The following is a 9,413-nucleotide window of genomic DNA, read 5'->3' as shown; positions in this document are numbered from 1 at the left end:
TGTTATGTGCCTGTCTCTAATGCAGGTTTATGGTATATGAAGACTTCTACCTGCATGAAGGTCTGGTGAAAAATACATAATTGTAACACCAAAATTCTGCTTTTGTCATTTCAGGGGTTTGAAATAAACATGTCTGCATAAGGAACATTAGCCGCCTTCTTTCAGGCATGAAAGTTCCCATTTACCTTCAGCTATGTAGTCACCTAATGCCCAAGGTTGTGTTGGTCTAGCAGAGGGTATTAGCACTCGTAGATCTTACTAGTAAGATTATTAAAGTATGAAGAAATCTAATACATTGGCTTTCATAAGACTGTGTTATTCTGCAAGGCACATGAGCAGATAATATTAACTCCTCATTGTAACTTGATGCTGAGTGCTGTGCTCAGAAGCCAGGCTGACTGTGGACAGGACGGTCATTTAATGTTATTTTTCTCTCTTGTGTGTTCTTTCTAGGTTGAAAGTTCCCTGAAGCACCAGTTTCTTGTGTTCGGCAGACAGTGCTCACAGTGCCTTTAGACTGTGCTGGGACATGAAAACATACCAGGTGAGAGTGTATGATGAACTGTCACTGGAGATCAGGCTGATAGTGTCAATGACAGTAACTTCAGTGTTATGGTACCTTATCCCAAGAAAGCTTTGCATCACTGAAATATATTCTTGACAGGAAAGCATCACTTGGGCAGCTGAGCTGTTTACTTCAGCATCTTGCCTGGGTGTTACGAGGAATGAAATGAAACTGGCTGTGAGCACTGAGCCAGTGCAGATCCTTTGGTCCTTTTGCCTTCCAGATTTGCCACTGTAGCTGGAAAGATGCTGCTGCTGACCAAAAACTAGCAGCACCATCTTGCTCTACTGAACTGTGAGAAGCATCCTGATCCCAGGGCAGGATGGCTCCCTTGGATCTGTCCCCATGGCAGACCCACTGCACACGTATGACTCTGGAGCTGTGTTTGGCCTGACGGGAGTGTTAGCAATTTTGCTCACAGTGTTTATCAGCCCAAGATCTGGCTTTAAGTGTACAAGTGCAAACATCTCAAATGTAGACAGAGCCATTAGCTTTAAAGGTCAACACTGAAGCCTTCCATATACACAGTACAGGGCTATCTGTGTTAGAAAGCTGTTGTAAATTAGAGGGTGAAAAACCAAGCGTTAGCATGGGAGTAAATGGATTTGCTGGACTGCGCTCAGTAAAACAGTGAAGCTGAGATTTGCGTCTGAACAGTGCCAAGCTATCTTGGGTCATGGCATGGTGTGCTGTCAGGCTGCTCTTCATCTGCCACCTCTGCGTATCCTTCCTCATGTGCAGCACGTATGGGGACTTGCCCGAGTCCTCATGGGCTCTGAGCTGCCCAGGGTCCACGTGGTTTCTGTGCAGCAGCTTGGGGCATGTGTTCATGTCCATTGGCTGACTCAGCCATAGCAATTGATCTCACTTTAGATGAGGCTCCTTTTGGTCTTGCTCGTGATCCTTGGGGACTGCTGAGCCTGGATGCAGCTGTGATTTGGCCAAGGGCTCTGAAGAGTCAGGGCCCTCCTGGGTGAACTTTATTGGAGGATGAGATCTCTGGGCTGATCCTGGCTGCCCAGCCATCCACTGCACTAACTGTGGCTGTGTATCTCCTTTCTGTGCATGGTTGGACTGTTCTACACAAGATTTTAGGGTGGCTTCCTACGGAAATGAAGCTTAGAGTTGCAGTCTGTGTAGGGGCATCTGTCTTCCTGCTTGGAGAGAAGCCCTGCATGCATGCAAAAGCCAGTTCCAGCAACATTTTACGGAGGGGCAGTGGTCTCAAAGATGTAATGTCCTGGCAGAGGTGGGTATGGAAGAGTCACTCTGGTATGCTCCCATGAGGGTAAGACTGCATTGAGAGCGCAGCCCTATTGGATACCCGAGAGTCCATGCACAAGGCTGTGCTTATGAATTTCCCAACCTTGCAGAAAGCTTCGGTTTGAACTCGCATGTTGTTAAGCCACGAGGCAACCCTGCCATAGCATAGAAACAAAACTCCACTGTTTTTGGGGCTTTGCTTGGTTGGTTTTTTTCTTCGCTACATGAGATAAGTCAAAATGTCAGTGAGAGTGCGTGCTAAATGCTGGCTGAGCTCAGGCTGCCTGTGCTGGGGACAGCCTGCAGGCAAGAGCTGGCCCTGCCTTGGGAGGGGTGGTGGGGCTGGAGCTCTGGGCACAGGCAGCAGCAGGAATAATGAAGGGTGTACACCTGATGGAGGTGCCAGAAGTCTTAGAGGGGAGCCTGGGTCCTCCTGATTTTCAGTAAACTCAGGTTGTATTGCCATGTACATTTTTTCTTTCTCTCCCCCCCCCCCCCCCCAAAGACTCCTGTCCTGGTTTTGGCTGGGATAGACTTAATTTTCCTTCTAGTCGCTGGTACAGTGCTTTGGGTTTAGTATGAGAATAATGTTAATACCACAGTGATGTTTTAGTTGTTGCTAAGTAACACTTATCCTAAGTCAAGGACTTTTCAGTTTCCCATGCTCTGCCAGTGAGGAGGTGCACAAGAAGCTGGGAGGGAACATGGCCAGGACAGCTGACCCAAACTAGCCAAAGGGGTATTCCATACCACAGGACATCATGCTCAGTATATAAACTGGGGGAGTTGGCCGGGGGGGGCAGATCACTGCTCCAGGGACTCGCTGGGCATCAGTCAGCAGGTGGTGAGCAATTGCATTGTGCATCACTTGTCTTTCTTGGGTTTTATTTCTCTCTCTTTTTGTTATCTTCATTTTCATTACAATTATTATTATATTTTATTTCGATTATTAAACTGTTCTTATCTCAACCCACAAATTTTACTTTTTTTCCCGATTCTTCTACCCATCCCACCAGGGGGCAAGGGAGGAGTGAGCAAGTGGCTACGTGGTGCTTAGTTGCTGACTGGGGTTAAACCACGACACTCCTGTCACTTGCTTCTTTCTCCTTGCTGCTCTTGTTATTTTTTGGGCTATGCCATCAAGTCTAATGAGTCAGAAAAAATATCCCTTTTTCTTCTTAGAGAACTTTAGCTTTTCTCTTTTGCAAAGCCCAGATGATTTCCATGATCCTGAATCCATCATAGCCCTGTGAAGGCTTGCACCTGCACAACCCAAGGGGGCATCAAACTGCAAACATGAGAAGCTGGGAATGGCAGAGGGGAGAGGGCACTGGGCATTGTGGGTGACCCAGCAGAGCATGCCAGGAATGCAGTCATGCTCTCAAACTAACCAGAGCACACAACACAGAGGCTATATCAGCTTCATGCTTTTATGCTGGTTTCAGGAAAGACCACTCCGGGTCTAAACTTAAGGTGGTTTGGGCAGGTGGTATCCAACTCTAGTCTAACAACTGCAGGTATAAAGTTCTCAAAAATTTTTTGAGGATCTCAAAACTTGTGGAGTTAATTTGTTCCAAACTCATGGGCTTATTTTGCTCCTGGGACTTCTGTGTTTGTAGAGGAGCCCTAAAGCCAGATTTACTGAATTGGCAGTGCAGGGTCTTCATCATTATTACAGAAGAGGATTTAAGTACCTAAATCACACTGATAATTTATCAAAATCACACAGTAACAAGGAATAAGATTTTGAAACTCAGTCATCGGAAAACTGAACTTTTTATGAAAAAAATACGTCTGAACTGTGAGAAAGGCCCTTTTTTTCCTGCAAAAAAGGCTGGAGGTGAGAGGAAGGGAAAGTCATAAAATATTGACAAGCTTTGTTTTTAATGCTGATACAATTGCCCCTACACAGCTCTATAAACCATCTTTTCACAGAATTTTGGAAGTCTTGACTTTTGACAGTCTTGTGGCACATTGGGAATAGCCATGCTTTATCTGACAGAGGAACCCAAACAGGTGTGTTTCTTCTCTTGATGTTGCCAATGATCTTTGGGAACGGACACTGTAAAATGCTGGTCTGGGGCCTCCAAGGGCTGGGTGATGGGGGAAGCAGGGGCTGGGGATTTGGGGTGGAGGGCAGAACGCCTGGTCCAGGCAGGGTGCATTCCCTGGGATCCAGTCCTGTGTTCAGCCTCTGGAGGGGAGAGGGTCCCTCACCGCAGACCGAGTGAACTTTGCTTTGCTGGAAGCAAAGAGTACAATAAGAGAAAAGCTGTGAGATGCAACCCGCATCATGCCTTTCAACTGTCATAAATGTTTTCTTCTGTTTTGGGTGAAGGAGGGTTTGGAGCAGTTTTTTATTCATGAGGCTCTGCTGATCCCTGTGCAGTTTTCTGCGTGTACGTCCTACAGCAGGCATGTCAGGGAACACGGCACATTTTTTTTTTAATTTCATGGAGATCAAACAAAGTCAGTTTTGAAACACTGTGTGAAGATGAAGGTTTATCAAAATTAAAGAGCTGGATTAGGTGTGGGTCTTCATGTCACATCATCTCTCCGAATGTTTTCATGTCAGCATCAAAAACAAGAGCGAGGCTTTCTGACCTTGAAAAGAAATGCCCGAGGGAAAAACTCCTTCATGCAATTTTTAATACTCTTCCTAGTGACTTTTTTTTTCTGAACTGCTGTAGCACGATACGAGTTTGAACTAATGAATGTCATGCTCATATGGGGCAGCTCCAAAAATGAAAGACCTTGAGTGACTGAATGCTATTATTGCACTATACGAAGATGTTATCAAAATCACCTACATTTCTGACTTTCAAGTGTCTTGGTATCTTATAGTTAGTCTGTCTGATGCGTGAGAGACACACTCTAGATTTAGTTTCAAATCCACCACATAAAACTTTACTCAAAAAAAAAAAAGTACATAAAAGGGCACATTATATGCTGATTATTTTTTCATTATCATTTTCATTTGCCTGATCTCTTTTATTTAAAGCAGTATTGCTAAAGGTTGCTTTCAGCAGCGATGTTCCTCCCTAATACTGGAGGAAGAAGGGATCATTTTCAGATCCCTTCAAAAGCCATTTCATTTGCAGGTCTTTGGAAGACATGGATGAGATTGTCATTGTGGTACAACCTTGGGTGCGTTTTGTACCTTTAGCAAGGCACCTCAGCCATACCGCTTCTTTCCTGGAGGGGGAAGATGTCCTTCCTTTCAAACACCCCCCATAGTGGATGTGTTAACTACTTGAGGGAGGCAGCAGACACTAGTTCTTGTACCATGTGAATTTTGAGGGCCCTCCTCTGATGACATATTCAGCTTGGGCACAACTATTTAATATGGTAAGCTGCTCAAGTGGGGACCTATTGTCATCAGGACAGGTGTTAGGGATGGAGTTGGGTCCCTACTGAAGTTAGTGATAAAATATTCTGTGATTTCAGTGAAGGCAGTTTTATCCCTCTCTGTTTTGGGCAGGAGTATGAGGAAGTAGGGTTCACCTTTCAGATGTGGCAGGCTCACTGTAAAAGGCAGTGGATTGGGAGTAGGGAGATTTAGTCCTGATTCTGCCACTGGCTTTCTGGGACAATGAAATTAAGTTACAGTACTTATTTCTGTCTCAGTTTCTCCGGCAAAGGTGTCTCTCAGTTGCTAATTCCCAGACTTACAACTTCCCCAACTCATGCTAAGTTTTTGCCTCAGTTTCTGCTTTTCTTTCAAGACTGTCACATTGGCTGTGTCTCGTTTTCAGTCTTACATATTTCCCTGGCAATTTTTTGTCTTGAAGTCATGCAGAACTTCTCTGTACTAAAATTCTTTTCCCTTCTCCATATCCCTTCCCCTGCTGCTTCTCAGGTTAGCAAAGCTTTCCACAATTTTCAGTCAGGACTTAAAAAGCTGGAAGAATACATGTCCTGCCTGAAAGCTGCTGGAATGAACGGGGGCAGTTACAGAAAGGGATAGAGCACGGCATTCTCAGGTCAAAAGTGATCTTAGTTCAGCGATGCAGAGGCACATACCAGCAGCGGGGAGGTGGGTAGGTATTGTGGTGAGCTGCAGTGCGATTCCTGCACGCTTGTGCCAGCGGAGGTGTGAGCTTGCAGAGTGCAGTGAGGTGTCTCATCTGGTGCAGATGCTTCTGTGGCACAGTTTCAGAGCTCCTCGGTTTGAGTTCGCTTCAGTTGTTTAACCTGCAGTTCTACAACGATGTACACAAATTACAAAACCACACATTTGCACTACAGAAGAATAAGATCTGAGGAGTTTTGCCTATTTGGCACACATGCATATGACAAGAGACAGTAACACCAGCGGCACCACGGATTTCATAATCGTGAATCCCCTCTCGTCTTGGGAGAAGAGATGCTTAACCCACTTTAGCAAGTGAAAGCGGGCAGCGCATCAGCTTTATTTAGGTGGCCTGGGCTGTCTGTGATCCTTCCATGCCAGGACTGATTCATCTGTGGTCTTGTATGGTATAACCTGACAAGCAATGGGAGGAGGTTGTAGGATACGCATGGGCTTCTGGTTGACGCAGGATTAGTCCAAGGAGAGGGAGCTTAGCAGGAAACTGTACCCAGAGCCTCATGGCCAAACCCTTCTTGGAGATGCTGGTGGAGCCTGGCCTGGGGTCTGTGGCCCGCGGGCGCACAGAAGGTCCCTCCAGCCACGTGGTTTCCAGCTGCTGCAACAGGAGCCAGGGAAGCTGCTCTCTGGTTGAGCTGCTAGGAGACAACGTTACTCCTTCCTCTTCCTAGTGCTATGAGTCATCCAAAAAGGCTATTTCAATAAAATCCCTGTCCCACTGGACTAGTGAACTCCGCTTATAGTGCAGGGCTGTTGTCGTGCTGGGGCCCTGAGCCCATGCTTCCCAGTGTTGTTTCTGCTGACCAGCAGCATCTCTTCTGCCATGGAGAAATGAAAGGGCCTTGCATTTTTCTTGGCAGAACCTCACGTAGCAGCCAGTGGGTAGTGTATTGTCAAACCCCAGCCACAGCCCCGTTTTCTTTGTGTGGCTGCCCAGCACAACGTCCCAGGGAGGTCTGGTGGAATTGAGAAGTTTTCCACCAACTATGCCCTGAAGCTATTTGCAGTTGGAGCTGGAAAAGTGAATTAAAACAATCAGTCAAGCCAACTATGTAAAACAGCGCTTTTCGGTGGTTTTGTGATGTGAGTCCTGGGCTCTCAGTTCCCTTTTATTTTCCCTTGCTCTAGCCTTCCTACACCCTCTTACCCCAGTCCCACATCAGTAGCGGTCCAGCCTGGAACAGGCTGTAATTATTTAAGCAGAACTCCTACAAAAAGTGAAGGTTGTGACTAATGAGGAAGTGCTGGGAAGAGGTGCCTGTTCCCCCTAGACCGCACCACCAAGGAGACGCTCCTGTCCCTCGCTCTGACGGAAAGCTTGCTGACATCTTCTCGGTCCTTATTGACTGCACCGGGGTTTGTGTTTTCACTTCGGTGCTCCCAGTGACCAACAGTTTGGAGGGGTCTTCCCACAGCCGTAGAGTTTCTCTTGGTTTGTTACCTTCCAGCAACAAAGTAAAGATAAAACAGAAATTACTGGAAAAAAGAAATGCAAAATCTAGTTCGGTTACATTTTTCTTCCTTTTCTATAGTTTGCCCCTGAAATAGCTCTAGCAAAAATTTAATCTTAGCCTGTGCAAGCTACTGTTTTGAGTAGAAAGTAAAACCCAACAGAGAGGAAAAAATATCCAATAATCCTGTTTTAAAATAGACACACAGGCTGGTTGTGCCTGGGTTATTTTAGACCATATTTTTCAACACATTTTGCAATGGCAGAAGAAAAAATATGATAGATAATCCTATGAAGATTGTTTTCATCAATTTACCAGAAAGAAATACAGCCTTTGTTTCCTTCATTAAATTGAAAGTCGAGGCTAGAAATAAATAATATTGTCAGAAGTGAAGAAAAATTCAATGGTTAAAGGACTTCTCTATCAGGAAGAATGTTTTCCAGCACACAAAATAATACTTACTTTTTTTTATACGAAGGGAAAAATTTTAGATACTCACATTAAAAATTCCTATATTTGCAAATGTATTTTTGCAAATGTATTTTCTTCACCAAATTGGCTATGCTAAGAATTTGGTTATCATCTCAGCTGTACTCTCTCATGCCTTGCCATTCCAGTCAAAATGCTCAAGAACTCATGTTGCTAGTAATAAAATAGCCTCGGCAATCCTGAAAATTACAATACGTTATAAAATTTTACAGTGTACTTTTATAAGTTAAAATACTCCTTCCATAGAGGAAGGTCAGCCTTTTATTTGTTCTATGGAGAAGGTCAATAGGAGAGTTGTTTTAAGGGTAGAGAAACTCACCACTGAACAGATACTGAGTTTTTTCCTAGGTGCAAGTGATCCTTCCCCAGTTAGACACATTTTGTGCAAGCAGGAGGAAAGTCCAACAAGTAGTTGCATATTCTGGATGCTTGGTAAGTGGCTGTTTTTCAAAGAAGCAAAAATAATAATGTGAAAAGATTATTTGGATGGTTAAACAGAAACAGTATTTTGCTCATCTATAAAAATGAGTCTGCTAACAAAGTAGTTCTGATTAAGAGGTGATGTGAAAACTTCTGTAAAGGAATCAATATTTAATAAGGGTGAAACGGAAGCTGATAGAAGTAATTAGCAGGACATTAGGAAATGCAGCCAGTTGTTGAGGGAAGATAAAAACATAAATTTGAAAAATCTGTAACTAATGAAGTTAAGGAGTTGGCTGCCCTATCCAAATAACATTTATGTCCTAAAACCTGATTAAATGGCACAACCAAAAAATATCTGTTATCAGTTTGCAGCAGTGATCAGCAAAGATATGATTTGTTCTTGGCCCAGAGTTAGTCAAGTTTTATACCGATGAACGTGATGTCTTAGGCACCTGTCTGAGATGAGTCTCCCTCTGAAGGTGCCTGTTTCTCTTCATTGCCAGTGAAAGGAGCTCTCAGTGACAGGCTAGACAAATGCCAGATAAAGCTGAGATTAATTCTCCTCCTACAGCATTGCTAGGAGCAAGAATTCTTGGTCTGTTATGAGTTTGGGTTAAAAGCCACCAGATTTTAGGGGAAAATAATAATGATGCTCACCTTGGGTTCATTGGTTTGTTTTGCTTTGCTCGTGCTGTCCACGTTTCTTCCATAGGCAGAAAGGATAGAAACATCCTTTATAATAACAAGAAATAAAAGCAAAGATTCTCCCTTCAACACTTGGAGCTGCAGCTTGAGGCTTTATGGAGAAATCTCTGCCGTCACGTGGCCCCTGGTTAAACTGCAATGCAACCATAATGCCTCTCTGTTCACCCACAGTGAGCGTGTCCTACGGGTGCCCGAGGTACAGATAAAGTCTGACTCTATTAGCTGTGTCTACGTTGGTGCGATGAGGGAGAGCACAGGGCTTTACATATTGAAGACGGAGCACTTCAGGAGTGGGATGAAGTCCTCTACGGAAAAGGTGACGCCGTGGGCTGGTGTCCTGCTGCCAGCAGTGATGTGAGGGTGCTGGGACACTGCCTGCATCACCTGCTGAGCCGAGCAACAGCGCTGGCTGAGCCCTGCTCCAGTG

General features: G+C 44.7%; 1 long non-coding RNA gene across 1 annotated transcript; it reads right to left on the bottom strand.

The window, feature by feature from the left end:
• Positions 1–8,183: 8,183 nt before the first annotated feature.
• Positions 8,184–9,140, bottom strand: LOC128151715 (uncharacterized). The gene is made up of 3 exons (XR_008238455.1): positions 8,939–9,140; positions 8,734–8,807; positions 8,184–8,298 (listed from the first exon to the last, which is right to left on the bottom strand). It is a non-coding gene; the product is annotated as an uncharacterized LOC128151715 (long non-coding RNA).
• Positions 9,141–9,413: the final 273 nt, after the last annotated feature.

Source organism: Harpia harpyja, chromosome 15 (genome assembly GCF_026419915.1).
Source record: "Harpia harpyja isolate bHarHar1 chromosome 15, bHarHar1 primary haplotype, whole genome shotgun sequence".
In the NCBI taxonomy this organism is placed as follows: domain Eukaryota; kingdom Metazoa; phylum Chordata; class Aves; order Accipitriformes; family Accipitridae; genus Harpia; species Harpia harpyja.
This window is presented reverse-complemented; position numbering and strand designations above follow the sequence as displayed.